The sequence below is a fragment of the Gossypium arboreum genome, chromosome 9 (genome assembly GCF_025698485.1).
Source record: "Gossypium arboreum isolate Shixiya-1 chromosome 9, ASM2569848v2, whole genome shotgun sequence".
Taxonomy (NCBI): Eukaryota; Viridiplantae; Streptophyta; class Magnoliopsida; order Malvales; family Malvaceae; genus Gossypium; species Gossypium arboreum.
In genome coordinates, this window is record NC_069078.1 from 5,583,201 (window position 1) to 5,597,605 (window position 14,405).

Below are 14,405 nucleotides of genomic sequence, written 5' to 3' on the forward strand. Positions count from 1 at the left end.
TTCAAAAGATTAATTCATTAAGGGTTAAAGTGAATGGAAGTTGTGCACCAGGTAGGAAACCGGCAAAGAGGAGGTGAGTCCAACGGACTTCTTAAGTACCAAACTCCCTTCGGATCCAATCCTAGACATGCAAACCACCATTGCCATACCTTAACGTCATGTATATTTCTAGGAAACCGATTTGATTAAGTCCTTTTTAGGAAAAGTGATTAATTTTGGAAAATATCTTCATTGCGGAAGCTTTGCTTGTTTTCGTGTTATTTTGAAAACAATTACTGTTTTTGAAAACGCGCCCTAAAGCTATCCAATTTCAACAGTTAAATATAAATCTTACCTATCTTAATAAAACATATAAAAACCATCAAAAATAAATAAGCGGCCTTATTACATTTAAAAGCCCAAAACCTCAAACGTAATTAAAAGGATGCCCAGTTCACCAGAAGAAAATCAAACTTTCAGAACGGGTGGCCACTCCGAATTCCCTCACAGCTCCAAGCCCACTATGGTTGGGGATTTCCTGCGTGGATGAAAATAAAAGGGGTGAGTTTGGGGAAACTCAGTGTAAGGAAAACCCATTCAAAGCCCAAGTCAGCTCAAGCCCATTGGGCCTAAGCCCATTCAGGTAACAGTGGTACTGGGCCAGAGCCCTTTTCAGATTACAATAAACTGGGCCTTAGCCCCTTATTCAGATAACAGTATGGCCCATAAGCCCATTTCAAAATACATACAACATCAGTAAACATATGCAAGCCCATTTGGGGAGACTACTCAACCCACCAACCACTACACTCCACCCGTACCAGCCATACACTCCATGTGGGAATAGCTCAACCCACCCAAACCAACACTCCCAGATTCTTGACCTTCTTTGCTCGTTATCAATAAATTGAGGCAAAGCCTCAAGACGTGGACAAGCCACTTTCAGTACTTCCTCCGTCAATATCCCAATCCCATGCATCAGATAATAATAACATGGCATGCAGTAAATAACAACAGTCAAACATGCATTTAGGTCAATTTAACCCTAGGGGTATTTCGGCAATTTATCTCCTAGGGGTAAAATTGTAAATTTTCCACTTTTAAAGGTATTTCAGCAATTTATCTATTTTAGGGTTTTTCATACATATTCATACTTTTCACGTACTAACAGAATCACGTACCGAGTGTTCTTACCGAATTGGGCCTGTTGGCCCATCATTCCAATTTTCGCCCATTAAGCCCAAAAATATCGAGGGCACAGAAATCATGCACTTTGCAATCCAAATTTTGCAGTTTACCAAAAACATTAATCGATTTACCTCACGAGCATTCGCACACTCGCAAATCTACAAAATACCGGTTTTCGGCATTTCGGCTTTTCGATTTTTGCCGATCCAGACTAAGAAAGAGGGTGTTAGTTACACACCTGTTTGTGACGATATGCTGACGAGATCCACACACGAACCACCTACAATTGGATTACTAACACGTTAATCTAACTATTCAAATATGAACTACGTATTAACCCCTTACAATGTTCGACCAACCACACCTACAGGTCATAGTAAGCTTATAAGAAATCAATAAGCAACTCATTAACAATTTTTTTGTCAATGTTTACCACATAATCAAAATTTCACTGCAAGTTGTCTTCCTAAGCAACAGTCACTAAATCATTTATAACTGAAGCTACGAAACTCCAAATCAAGTACCGTTAATTTTCCCTAAAAATAGACTCATATATCTTCTATCCATAAAATTTTCAGAATTTTTGGTTTAGCCAATCAATACCAGATTTTTCTCAAAGTTTCCCATGTTTCACTGTTTGACTAATCTGACCACCCTTCATTACGAATCAAATTTCTTATTGTACAGAATTCAAAATATGTTCTTGTTTATTTCATTAGAAACTAGACTCAATAAGCTTTAATTGCATAATTTATTCAGTTTCTAATTCTTCTCCCACAATTTATGGTGATTTTCCAAAGTCACGTTACTGCTGCTGTCCCAAGCAGATTTATTACCAAATCACTCTTTCACACATACCTTGCATGCATGTTATTTAAACATGTATATCACCAATCAATCATCACATATCTATGATTTTACTTAAGTATAATCTCCATTTCATCATTTTAAAGCACAACATGTTAGCCGATTTTTCCTTTAGCATCTAAGGCACATGTATGCTCATTTGTTTGGCTCAACTTCACCTATCTTCCATTTTTCATCAAAAGAACATGAAACAACAACCATTTCCTTCATTTTAATTCATGACTAAATGCTCACAACACAACTAAAAATCAAAATATACTTCAAGAGTTAAGGTAGAATCAAGAAGAACTCATGAACCTCAAAATAGAAGCAAGGTACCAAGAACTTACCTTCAATTTTCCTCCTCCTAATGACCGAATACTCAAGAGCTTTCTCCTCTCCTTTCTCTTCTCTAACTTTCAGCTATAATGAACAAAGATGGACAAAACTTTGTTCTTTTCACCCCTTTTCCTTTTAATAAAACTTCATATTTCATCCATTTAATTCTTTAATACAAAAGACATGAAATTCTTATCATGAAACATTTACCTAACCCATTATCATGAAACATTTACCTAACCCATTATCATGGAACATTTACCTAACCTATTATCATGGAACATTTACCTAACCCATTATCATGGAACATTTACCTAACCTATTATCATGGAACATTTACCTAACCTATTATCAATTTGTATCAATTTGTACCATAAATTATGGATATCAAGTGTACATTTTGCCTACAACAACATGATGGCTGGCCACTTCATGTAAAATGGGAGGTTTGTCATGCAAATCCTCCTATTTTGCACTCCTATTTATTTGGCCACTTCAATTTAGCCTATAGCATTTTCAAACATTTTCACATAGGTCCTATTTCATAATTTCACTCCCTTTTTCTTATGGAACAAAAATTAACTAAAATTACCGGGTTCTATCTTAAGCTTGGGCCTTCTAGAGGCCCACTAACATAATTAAACCTATGCCAACATTCACAGGATTCCCAAAAATTGGGGCGTTACAACTCTACCCTCCTTAAATAAATTTCGTCCTCAAAATTTACCTAATCCAAACAGATGAGGGTATTGCTGTTGCATCGTCTCTTCTGGCTCCCAGACTCAGAAGTTTCCCCTTCCTTAACTTGTTGAAAACGAGCGACCAAAGACTCATCGTTCAACTATTTTTCCTTAATCTGTTCCACCCAGGTTGGCCTCACTTGCAACTCAGCCAACAGACTTCCATCATCATGCAGACTCAGACGAGCAAACATTGCTCTCAGATCAGATACAACTCTACGACTTAGAGCATCGGCTACCACATTAGCCTTGCTTGGGTGATACTCGATCGAACAGTCATAATCCTTAAGCAACTCAATCCATCTCCTTTGCCTAAGGTTCAGCTCATTCTGAGTCAACAAATACTTAAAACTCTTATGGTCAGTGTATATAATACACCTTTCTCTGTACAAGTAATGTCTCCAAATCTTAAGTGCAAATATCACTACTGCCAACTCTAAATCATGAGTCAAATAGTTTCCCTCATGAGGCTTAAGCTATCGTGATGCATATGCAACCACCTTACCCTCTTGCATTAACACGCAGCCCAAACCCATGTGTGATGCGTCACTGTACACAGTAAAATCATTCCCAGACTCATTGAATTAACACAAGTGCTTGATCGAACTTTCTTCAACTTCTCAAAAGCTTCTTGCTGTTTCTTAGTCCATACAAACGGTACTCCTTTCCTTATGTGTTTTGTCAGAGGTGCTGCCATCACAGAAAAACCTTCCACAAACCTTCTGTAGTATCCTGCCAACCCTAGGAAACTTCAAATTTCTGACACCGTCCTAGGTGGCTTCTACTCCAAAATTGCTTCAATCTTTCGAGGGTCCACCTTAATCCCTTCGGCAGAGACCATATGTCCTAAGAAGGTTACCTCCCTCAACCAAAATTCACACTTGCTGAACTTCGCGAAGAGTTCCTTCTCTCTTAACACTCGCAGCACTATACGGAGATGCTCATCATGTTTCGCTTCTGTTTCAGAATATACCAGGATATCGTCAATAAAGACGACTACGAACTGATCCAAACATGGTTGGAACACACGATTCATCAGATCCATAAATGCTACAGGAGCGTTCGTTAGTCCAAATGGCATAACTAGAAACTCGTAATGACTATACCGAGTCCTGAATGCTGTCTTATGGATATCTGCCTCCTTGACCCTTAACTAATGATATCCAGATCGAAGGTCGATCTTGGAAAATACAGAAGCCCCTCTAAGCTGGTCAAACAGATCGTCAATCCTTGGTAGTGAATACTTATTCTTAATTGTCAGTTTGTTCAACTGGCGATAATCAATGCACATCCGCATTATACCATCCTTCTTCTTCACGAATAGTACCGGTGCTCCCCTTGAAGACACGCTTGGCCTAATAAAGCCCCTATCCAACAACTCTTGGATTTGAGCATTTAACTCTACTAACTCCTTCGGTGCCATCCTATATAGTGCGATAGACACAGGCGCCATTTCAGGCAACAAGTCTATTCCAAACTCAACTTCTTGATTCGGAGGCAATCTTGGAAGCTCCTCCGGAAAAACATCTTGGAACTCCTTTACGGTCCTAACCTTATCCACTGTCAGTCCCTCCTCTTCCGACTGACTTACAAATACCAATTAGGCCTCACAACCTTTCCGAATCCACTTTTCGGCTCTTAATGCCGACACCACATTGGACAAATAATCCCTTCTCTCACCTATCACCATAACCTCCTCATCCTTTGTAGTTCTTAACACCATTCGCTTAGAAGCACAATCCGAGTCGCCTTATGCTTAACAAGCCAATCCATTCCTGAATGAGGTCAAACTCTCCGAACGGTAACTCCATCAGATCTCCAGGAAAAATCTTGCCTTGAGTTTCTAAGGGTACATTCCTATACAGTTTGTCTATTCTAACCGAGTGACCCAAGGGACTTAGTACAGATACTCCACTCACAATCTCCTCAGAGCAGTCCAAGTCATCCATAATCCGTTCTGTGGCCTCCAACCAATATTCCGCCACATTCTGGGCTATACCAGACACGCCCTTAAAGATCTCCGCTCCGTTAGCCCGAAGTCGTTCAGAAATAGATCCCCGAACTCCATTGCCCGTACTTGCCCTGACAACCCTTTCCAGAACACGAAGCATTGCCTGTGACAGGGCATCATCCTCGGCACCGCGGTCATGAGACTCTACCTCTATTGCCAGTGGTACCGGTGCATCCACAGCCGGTATATGTCTCCAAGACGAAGATCTCGCTCGAGCACTTTCTCGACCCCGTCCACGGCCTCTTGCACTCATATCGTATTATCTTAAGTACAAATTTTTATGCATCAATTAATATTCCAGTGTTTATTACAGATGTTTTATGAATCGAGAAGAGTTGAGTTTGTTTTCGTAGAATCGAAGTCTAGCTACAGTTTCAATCTCTTATCAGATTTTCCTATGGTTTCAGTATCATCCTATCTAGAGTGTCCTAATAGGGTTTCAGTACAGACAGATAATTCAGGAAAATATTCAGAAAAATTCAGAATACTTACAGACTTGAGCCGGAGATTCGGAATGCCACCTTCTAAAGATCTAAATTTTAAAAATCAAGTTTTTCGCATTCTTTATAAAATTTTCGCTTTCGAAAAATCTTTGTTTTTGTAAACCCCTTCCACAGCCGAGTTGTTGCAACCTAGGCTCTGATACCACTAAATGTAGCACCTCAAACCCAGCCCAGAAGTTATGACCGGATCCGGCATGTCACATCAAAAACGTAAAAAAAAATTTTCATTCTAAGTCCAGAAAATCGTACTTGATGTTCAAAAGATTAATTCATTAAGGGTTAAAGTGAATGGAAGTTGTGCACCAGGTAGGAAACCGGAAAAGAGGAGGTGAGTCCATCGGACTGCTTAAGTACCAAACTCCCTTCGGATCCAATCCTAGACATGCAAACCACCATTGCCATACCTTAACGTCATGTATATTTCTAGAAACCGATTTGATTAAGTCCTTTTAGGAAAAGTGATTAATTTTGGAAAATATCTTCATTGCGGAAGCTTTGCTTGTTTTCGTGTTATTTTGAAAACAATTCTTGTTTTTGAAAACGCTACTAAAGCTATCCAATTTCAACAGTTAAATATAAATATTACCTATCTTAATAAAACATATAAAACCATCAAAAATAAATAAGCGGCCTTATTACATTTAAAAGCCCAAAACCTTAAACGTAATTAAAAGGATGTCCAGTTCACCAGAAGACAATCAAACTTTCAGAACGGGTGGCCACTCCGAATTCCCTCACAGCTCCAAGCCCACTATGGTTGGGGATTTCCTGCGTGGATGAAAATAAAAGAGGTGAGTTTGGGGAAACTCAGTGTGTAAGGAAAACCCATTCAAAGCCCAAGTCAGCTCAAGCCCATTGGGCCTAAGCCCATTCAGGTAACAGTGGTACTGGGCCAGAGCCCTTTTCAGATTACAATAAACTGGGCCTTAGCCCCTTATTCAGATAACAGTATGGCCTATAAGCCCATTTCAAAATACATACAACATCAGTAAACATATGCAAGCCCATTTGGGGAGACTACTCAACCCACCAACCACTACACTCCACCCGTACCAGCCATACACTCCATGTGGGGAATAGCTCAACCCACCCAATTTAACACTCCACGATTGCTTGACTTTTGTCGCTCAGTTATCGATAGAATTGAGGCAAAGCCTCCAAGACGTGGACAAGCCACTTTCAGTACTTCCTCCATCAATATCCCAATCCCATGCATCAGATAATAATAACATGGCATGCAGTAAATAACAACAGTCAAACATGCATTTAGGTCAATTTAACCCTAGGGGTATTTTGGCAATTTATCTCCTAGGGGTAAAACTGTAAATTTTCCACTTTTAAAGGTATTTCAGTAATTTATCTATTTTAGGGTTTTTCATACATATTCATACTTTTCACGTACTAACAGAATCACGTACCGAGTGTTCTTACCGAATTGGGCCTGTTGGCCCATCATTCCAATTTTGGCTCATTAAGCCCAAAAATATCGAGGGCACAGAAATCATGCACTTTGCAATCCAAATTTTGCAGTTTACCAAAAACATTAATCGATTTACCTCACGAGCATTCGCACACTCGCAAATCTACAAAATACCGGTCTTCGAAATTTCGGCTTTTCGATTTTTGCCGATCCAGACTAAGAAAGAGGGTGTTAGTTACACACCTGTTTGCGACGATATGCTGACGAGATCCACACATGAACCGCCTACAATTGGATTACTAACACGTTAATCTAACTATTCAAATGTGAACTACGTATTAACCCCTTACAATGTTCGACCAACCACACCTACAGATCATAGTAAGCTTATAAGAAATCAATAAGCAACTCATTAACAATTTTTTTGTCAATGTTTACCACATAATCAAAATTCACTGCAAGTTGTCTTCCTGAGCAACAGTCACTAAATCATTTATAACTGAAGCTACGAAACTCCAAATCAAGTGCCGTTAATTTTCCCTGAAAATAGACTCATATATCTTCTATCCATAAAATTTTCAGAATTTTTGGTTTAGCCAATCAATACCAGATTTTTCTCAAAGTTTCCTATGTTTCACTGTTTGACTAATCTGACCACCCTTCATTACGAATCAAATTTCTCATTGTACAGAATTCAAAATATGTTCTTATTTATTTCATTAGAAACTAGACTCAATAAGCTTTAATTGCATAATTTATTCAGTTTCTAATTCTTCTCCCACAATTTATGGTGATTTTCCAAAGTCATGTTACTGCTGCTGTCCCAAGCAGATTTATTACCAAATCACTCTTTCACACATACCTTGCATGCATGTTATTTAAACATGTATATCACCAATCAATCATCACATATCTATGATTTTACTTAAGTATAATCTCCATTTCATCATTTTAAAGCACAACATGTTAGCCGATTTTTCCCTTTAGCATCTAAGGCACATGTATGCTCATTTGTTTGGCTCAACTTCACCTATCTTCCATTTTTCATCAAAAGAACATGAAACAACAACCATTTCCTTCATTTTAATTCATGACTAACTGCTCACAACACAACTAAAAATCAAAATATACTTCAAGAGTTAAGGTAGAATCAAGAAGAACTCATGAACCTCAAAATAGAAGCAAGGTACTAAGAACTTACCTTCAATTTTCCTCCTCCTAATGACCGAATACTCAAGAGCTTTCTCCTCTCCTTTCTCTTCTCTAACTTTCAGCTATGATGAACAAAGATGGACAAAACTTTGTTCTTTTCACCCCTTTTCCTTTTAATAAAACTTCATATTTCATCCATTTAATTCTTTAATACAAAAGACATGAAATTCTTATCATGAAACATTTACCTAACCCATTATCATGAAACATTTACCTAACCCATTATCATGGAACATTTACCTAACCTATTATCATGAAACATTTACCTAACCCATTATCATGGAACATTTACCTAACCTATTATCATGGAACATTTACCTAACCTATTATCAATTTGTATCAATTTGTACCATAAATTATGGATATCAAGTGTATATTTTGTCTACAACAACATGATGGCTGGCCACTTCATGTAAAATGGGAGGTTTGTCATGCAAATCCTCCTATTTTGCACTCCTATTTATTTGGCCACTTCAATTTAGCCTATAGCATTTTCAAACAATTTCACATAGGTCCTATTTCATAATTTCACTCCCTTTTTCTTATGGAACAAAAATTAACTAAAATTACCGGGTTCTATCTTAAGCTTGGGCCTTCTAGAGGCCCACTAACATAATTAAACCTATGCCAACATTCACAGGATTCCCAAAAATTGGGGCGTTACAAATATATATATATATTTTTATTCTATATTATGTACGTGTATTTCTAATATTATATTTCATTTTCATATATATTATGTATATACTTTAGTATCATAGTTATATATTTTATACGATTTTATGTACATATATTTACATGCATATATTTTCTTTTATATATTATGTATATACATTTTTAATATTATATAAGTGTATGTTTATACTATATTAGTTAGGTTTTTATACTATCTTATGTGTACATTTTGAATGCTATGTTATGTATATATTTTAATACTACATTATACATATATATTTTTATGTTGTGTATATATTTCTAATATTATATATTATGTATTTCTAATATCCTTATTATTTATATCCATATACGTGCGTATCTATACAGCGTATGAATAAGTTCCTTTTATCTTGCTATCATTTCTAATGTATATGTATATATCGAATATGTTTTATATATATTATGTATATATTTTCAATATTATTAGTTATATTTTATATACTATTCCATGTAAATATTTCCATATCATCTTATGTATATATTCTTAAACATTATTATATGTATATGTATATTTTAATACCATATTGTGTATATATTATTATTACATTTATTTTACTCCTACTATATTTATTATTAATATTAGTACATATATTTTATTATTCTTGTATACATATTTTATATATAGTATTATTTTCGTATATATATCATTATATTTATTATTATACCTATTATTTTCACTATTATCACTTATTATTTTATTTTAACATTATTGTGTATATATTTTTCATATATGTCATGTACATACATTTTCGATATTTATTTTATATATATATGTATATATTATGTATATATTTTAACATTACTAGTTATATTTTTACTATCTTAAGTATAAACTTCAAACACTATATATAGTATATTTCTACACTATTACTATTCATATATATATATATATATTACGTACATACTCTTAATATCATTATTATGTATTTATATCCATTGTTTCTGTTCCATGTTTAATTCTAGTATTACGTTTAATATCGCATATACCTTTATTGTTTTCAATATTATTGTCACACTTATATTTGCTTCAATATATTTCTAGCTCTGTCTTTTATTTATTTTTTTATTTCATACCAATTTGCTTTGCATTATTTCAAAGATCTTATTCTGGTTTTAATTAATTTCAATACATGAGGCAACGTATCAGTTTAACACTAAGTCGTTGATTTCATCGCTATGTTGGGTGAATCATATCGGCTCGTGTAAAAAAACGGAACGCCCTTCTAACGAATCAAAATTTAAAAAATTCTCATCTTTCCAATCGAATCACGGTTAAATGTCAAATTGAATTCGTATTTTTTGAAAATTAAGACAACACGTGTTTTACAAGATACCAATTTTGGGCGTCGCGAGGGTGCTAATACCTTCCTCGCGCGTAACTGACTCCCGAACCTTACTATACTCTGTTTTTCACGTAGACCCAAATTTGGCCTTCATTTTGTTCAAAAATAAGTTTTTTTTTTCTAAAAAATGATTTATTAGGTGTCCGATCACACCTAGAAAAAAGATCGGTGGCGACTCCTTTTCTCTTTAAAACCGAAATTCCATTTTCAAAATTTTCAATAAATCGCCTAAATTAGCGACCGAAAACAAAAAATTTTACGTCGCTACATAACTTATATGCATATAAAAACTAATAGTATATGAATGATTATTTAAAATATATAATATGTAAGAATAAATTCAAAATAAATAATTTATAACATAATCTCAAATAAAACAAATTGATTTGACTAATGATATATATATGAAAATGAAAAAAAAAGGTAAATAATGTATATACTGAAATGCTAATATATGAAAGTATTTAAAATAAACAAAATATACAATTAAAAATAGTATTCTTAAAAAACAAATTATGCATAAATAAATTAAAAGAAAATATACATATATATATAATAAATATAAAAGAAAGTATTTACATAAAATAATATGAAAGCAATAATTTATATAGAATAGAGCTAATTTTATCATAAATTATATATGTATAATAACACATTAGAGTTATTTAAATGTAATATCATACAAAATTTTAAAATAATATTATATAAAAGAAATTTTAAAAATTAATTTTATAATTTCAAAAAATAAAAAAACAACAACGTAATTCATCAAAGTAATTCAAAATGTATGTATATAAAAAATAAAAATAAAAATAAAAAGATGAATGCCAAATGAATTTAAAAAATAATGAATTATACAAATTAAAATGAGGAAAAAAAACTTAATTGAAATAAAAGCAAATTAAGAGATACAATCAACAAATAAAAAACATTGAAACTGAAATAAGGCTAAAGCGCAATGCGCGCGAATGTATAAGGGCAAAAAATGCAAATGTTCCCGACCCAAAAAACAACACTCATGCGCGGACTAAATTGGAAAGGTGCGCAAACTTCAGGGTAAAAATGAAAGAAACCAAATAGAGTCAAATCAAGAGTGGCGCAAATAGGAAGGACTGGCCAAGCAAATTACCCATTTAAGGAGAAAATGGGCGTGGACCAAGTCAAACACGCTATCCCTTTCCCTTTTCCCATGCTGTTTCATTTTTTATCATTTAAACCATTTTTTTATTTTAAAATACATTTTAACCTTTTGTTTTTTAAAAGAAAAAAACCTTAAAAGCTTATAACATTCTCAGCTCCTCCACTTTCCCCCTCAGCCGAAAGGCTAATATTCTGGCCTACAACCACCCCAAAATCTGACCGCGATGAACGGGACAAGGCCCATCGACGGCGTGAACACTATATAACTTTGATAAGCCTCTCGTTCTCTCTATATCTCGTATTTGTGTCGAAATGAAAAAAAAAGAATAAAAATTACAAAAAATAATCACTGTAGAAGCCCAAATTGCCCGGGCTCAGCTTTACAACTATACACTTAATCCAATTAAACCCACTGGCCCGTTAACCCTAAATTAAACCCCAAAACAGATCAACAAACCTACCCAATAAACTAAGACCAAACCAATAACCCAAAATCTTAACTACCCAAAGCTCAATTTACATAAAAACTCGAATGGCCCAAACCCTAAACCAAATGCAAAAGAAAAAGCTATCGCAAACCCTAGCTTTTCCCCTCCTTTTCCGCCGCTTCTGTCCCATCACCTCTGTCAGCCCTACCCACCGTTCATCCAATCTCTGCTCCACTGCCCCAATACCTGCAAGAAGAGACAGATACAATAAAGAATGATTGAAAGAGGGTTATAAAACCCGAATCAGAGTTGTAAAAGGGGGGGTATTCGATGCTTTTAAAAAAATGTATCAACAAGAGCAAAAATAAAAGAACAGTGGTTAGTTAAAACACAAGAACATCAGAAAGTCGAAATTGAAGGCCTAAGGTGACTATTGTTTTTTTTTCGTTTCTGTATCTCAGTCGAATCTACTCTTTCTATATTCATCTATATATAAACATATAGTATAAACAAAGGAATAAGAATATTTCTTAAAAAAATGTAAAAGGAAAAAGGAGAAAAAAGAAAATTTTCTTACCGCAGAAATGGTTTTTAAGAAAATTTTTAAGAAATAGTTACTTTGGATTTTTTTTTTGAAGGAGATCACCAGAAATGATTTTTAAGAAAATTTTTGATTTAAATAAGTGTATGAAACGGCACCGTTTTGGCCGTTATTCATATATGCTTAAACGGCATCGTTTCACGCCCAAACCCGAAGACCCGATCCGCGAGCATTAAGATCCGCGTGTTTCTGCTATTTGGGTTATTTGCTTGCGCAGTCCTCCTGATTTTTCATTATCTTACAATTAAGTTTTTTTAAAGTCTTAAATTTATCCCGAACTTGCGTTTAGATTCCAATTGAGTCCTGCTTGTTACTATGCAATTTAAAAGGGGGGTTTATTATCCGCTTTGGTTCCTCTTCGTTGCCTGGACGTTCAATTTAGTCCTTTTCTCATTTATTAATTTTCAAATCTACCCCAGATTTTCTGTTTCGAATTCAATTCAATCCTTTTTCATTATTTAGCTCTTTTACTGATAAATTAGATAGTTTTGCTATTATTATCATTATTCTATTTTTTTATTACTCTTACTACTACAATATCATTATCACCTTTATTTTCATGTTATTATTATCTTTATATCTTCTATTCTTACTAATCTTTATGCTATTACTACTGTGATTGTTTCCGCTGCTATTATTTTTGTTATTTTTATTTCCTACCCTTTTTATTATTGTCATTAACTTATATCATTGTTATTAAAGAATCAATATTTTCTATTACTATTATTATTATTTCTTTACCTTTATTTTACATTATATTATATTATTAATTTTTACTATTATTAGTATTAGTTTTGGCTACAATTGACATCCCTAACATATGTATATGTATACTTTTACCTAACATTATTAATAATAATTATTTTTTTAATATTATCATTATTTTAATACATGCATATATATGTTTATCATGATATTTATTATTAATGTTATTAATGCTAGTATTTTCACTTAATTTTTTATATAGATGCGCATGTACGTATTTATTAATAGTTTTATCATCATTTTTTTAATATATGTATAAATTGTAAATAATTATATATATATATATATATCTTTAATATATATATGTATATGTTTATGCAATATTATTAATAATTGTTTTATAACATTATTTCTAATATGTATATGTATTTATAACATTATACTATGTACATACATCTTTCAATATTTATTATTATATACTTTAACATTACTAGTTATATATATTTTATCACTTCATGTATAGTTCAAACAATATATATAGTATATTTCTAACCTTATCACTACTTGTATATATATATATATATATATGTGTTTTGACGCATACGTTCTTAATATCATCTTTATGTATGTGTATTCATTGTTTCTCGAATTTGATATTATTATTGCATTTAATCTTGCATGCATCGTTATTATGTTTTAATATTATTGTCGCATTGATTATCTGCTTCAATATATACCTAGCTCTTTCATTTATTTGTTTTATTTCCACATCAATTTGCTTTACATTACTTCGAAAATCTCATTCGCATTTTCTAATTAATTTCAATAATCAAGGCAATGTACCGATTTAACATTAAGTCATTGAATTTCATCGCTATGTTGGATGGAATTTGTCGGCTCGTGTTAAAGACGGAACACCCTTCTAAAAAACCCAAAAACTAAAGTTTCTGTCTTTTCAATTGGATCACGACTAAATGTTATATTAAACTCGTATTTTTGAAAATCAAGACAACACATGTTTATACGATACCAATTTTGGGCGTCGCGAGGGTGCTAATACCTTCCTCAGCAGAATCGAACTCGAGCCCTACTTTTCTCCGGATTTCGACGTAGACCCAAATTCAGCCTTCTTTTGTTTTAAAAAAAATAGATCTAATAGGTGTCCGATCACACCTATGAAAAAGGATCGGTGGCGACTCCCGGTTTATTTTAAAATCAAATTTTAATTTCCAA

At 33.6% G+C, this 14,405-nt stretch overlaps 2 long non-coding RNA genes across 2 annotated transcripts; both read right to left on the bottom strand.

Annotated features, from left to right (window-relative positions):
- Positions 1-317: 317 nt before the first annotated feature.
- On the bottom strand, positions 318-2,522 carry LOC128280771 (uncharacterized). The gene is made up of 3 exons (XR_008270921.1): positions 2,364-2,522; positions 1,406-1,447; positions 318-517 (listed from the first exon to the last, which is right to left on the bottom strand). It is a non-coding gene; the product is annotated as an uncharacterized LOC128280771 (long non-coding RNA).
- Positions 2,523-6,225: 3,703 nt separating this feature from the next.
- LOC128280772 (uncharacterized) lies at positions 6,226-8,453 on the bottom strand. The gene is made up of 3 exons (XR_008270922.1): positions 8,228-8,453; positions 7,270-7,311; positions 6,226-6,374 (listed from the first exon to the last, which is right to left on the bottom strand). It is a non-coding gene; the product is annotated as an uncharacterized LOC128280772 (long non-coding RNA).
- Between the last annotated feature and the right edge of the window lie 5,952 nt (positions 8,454-14,405).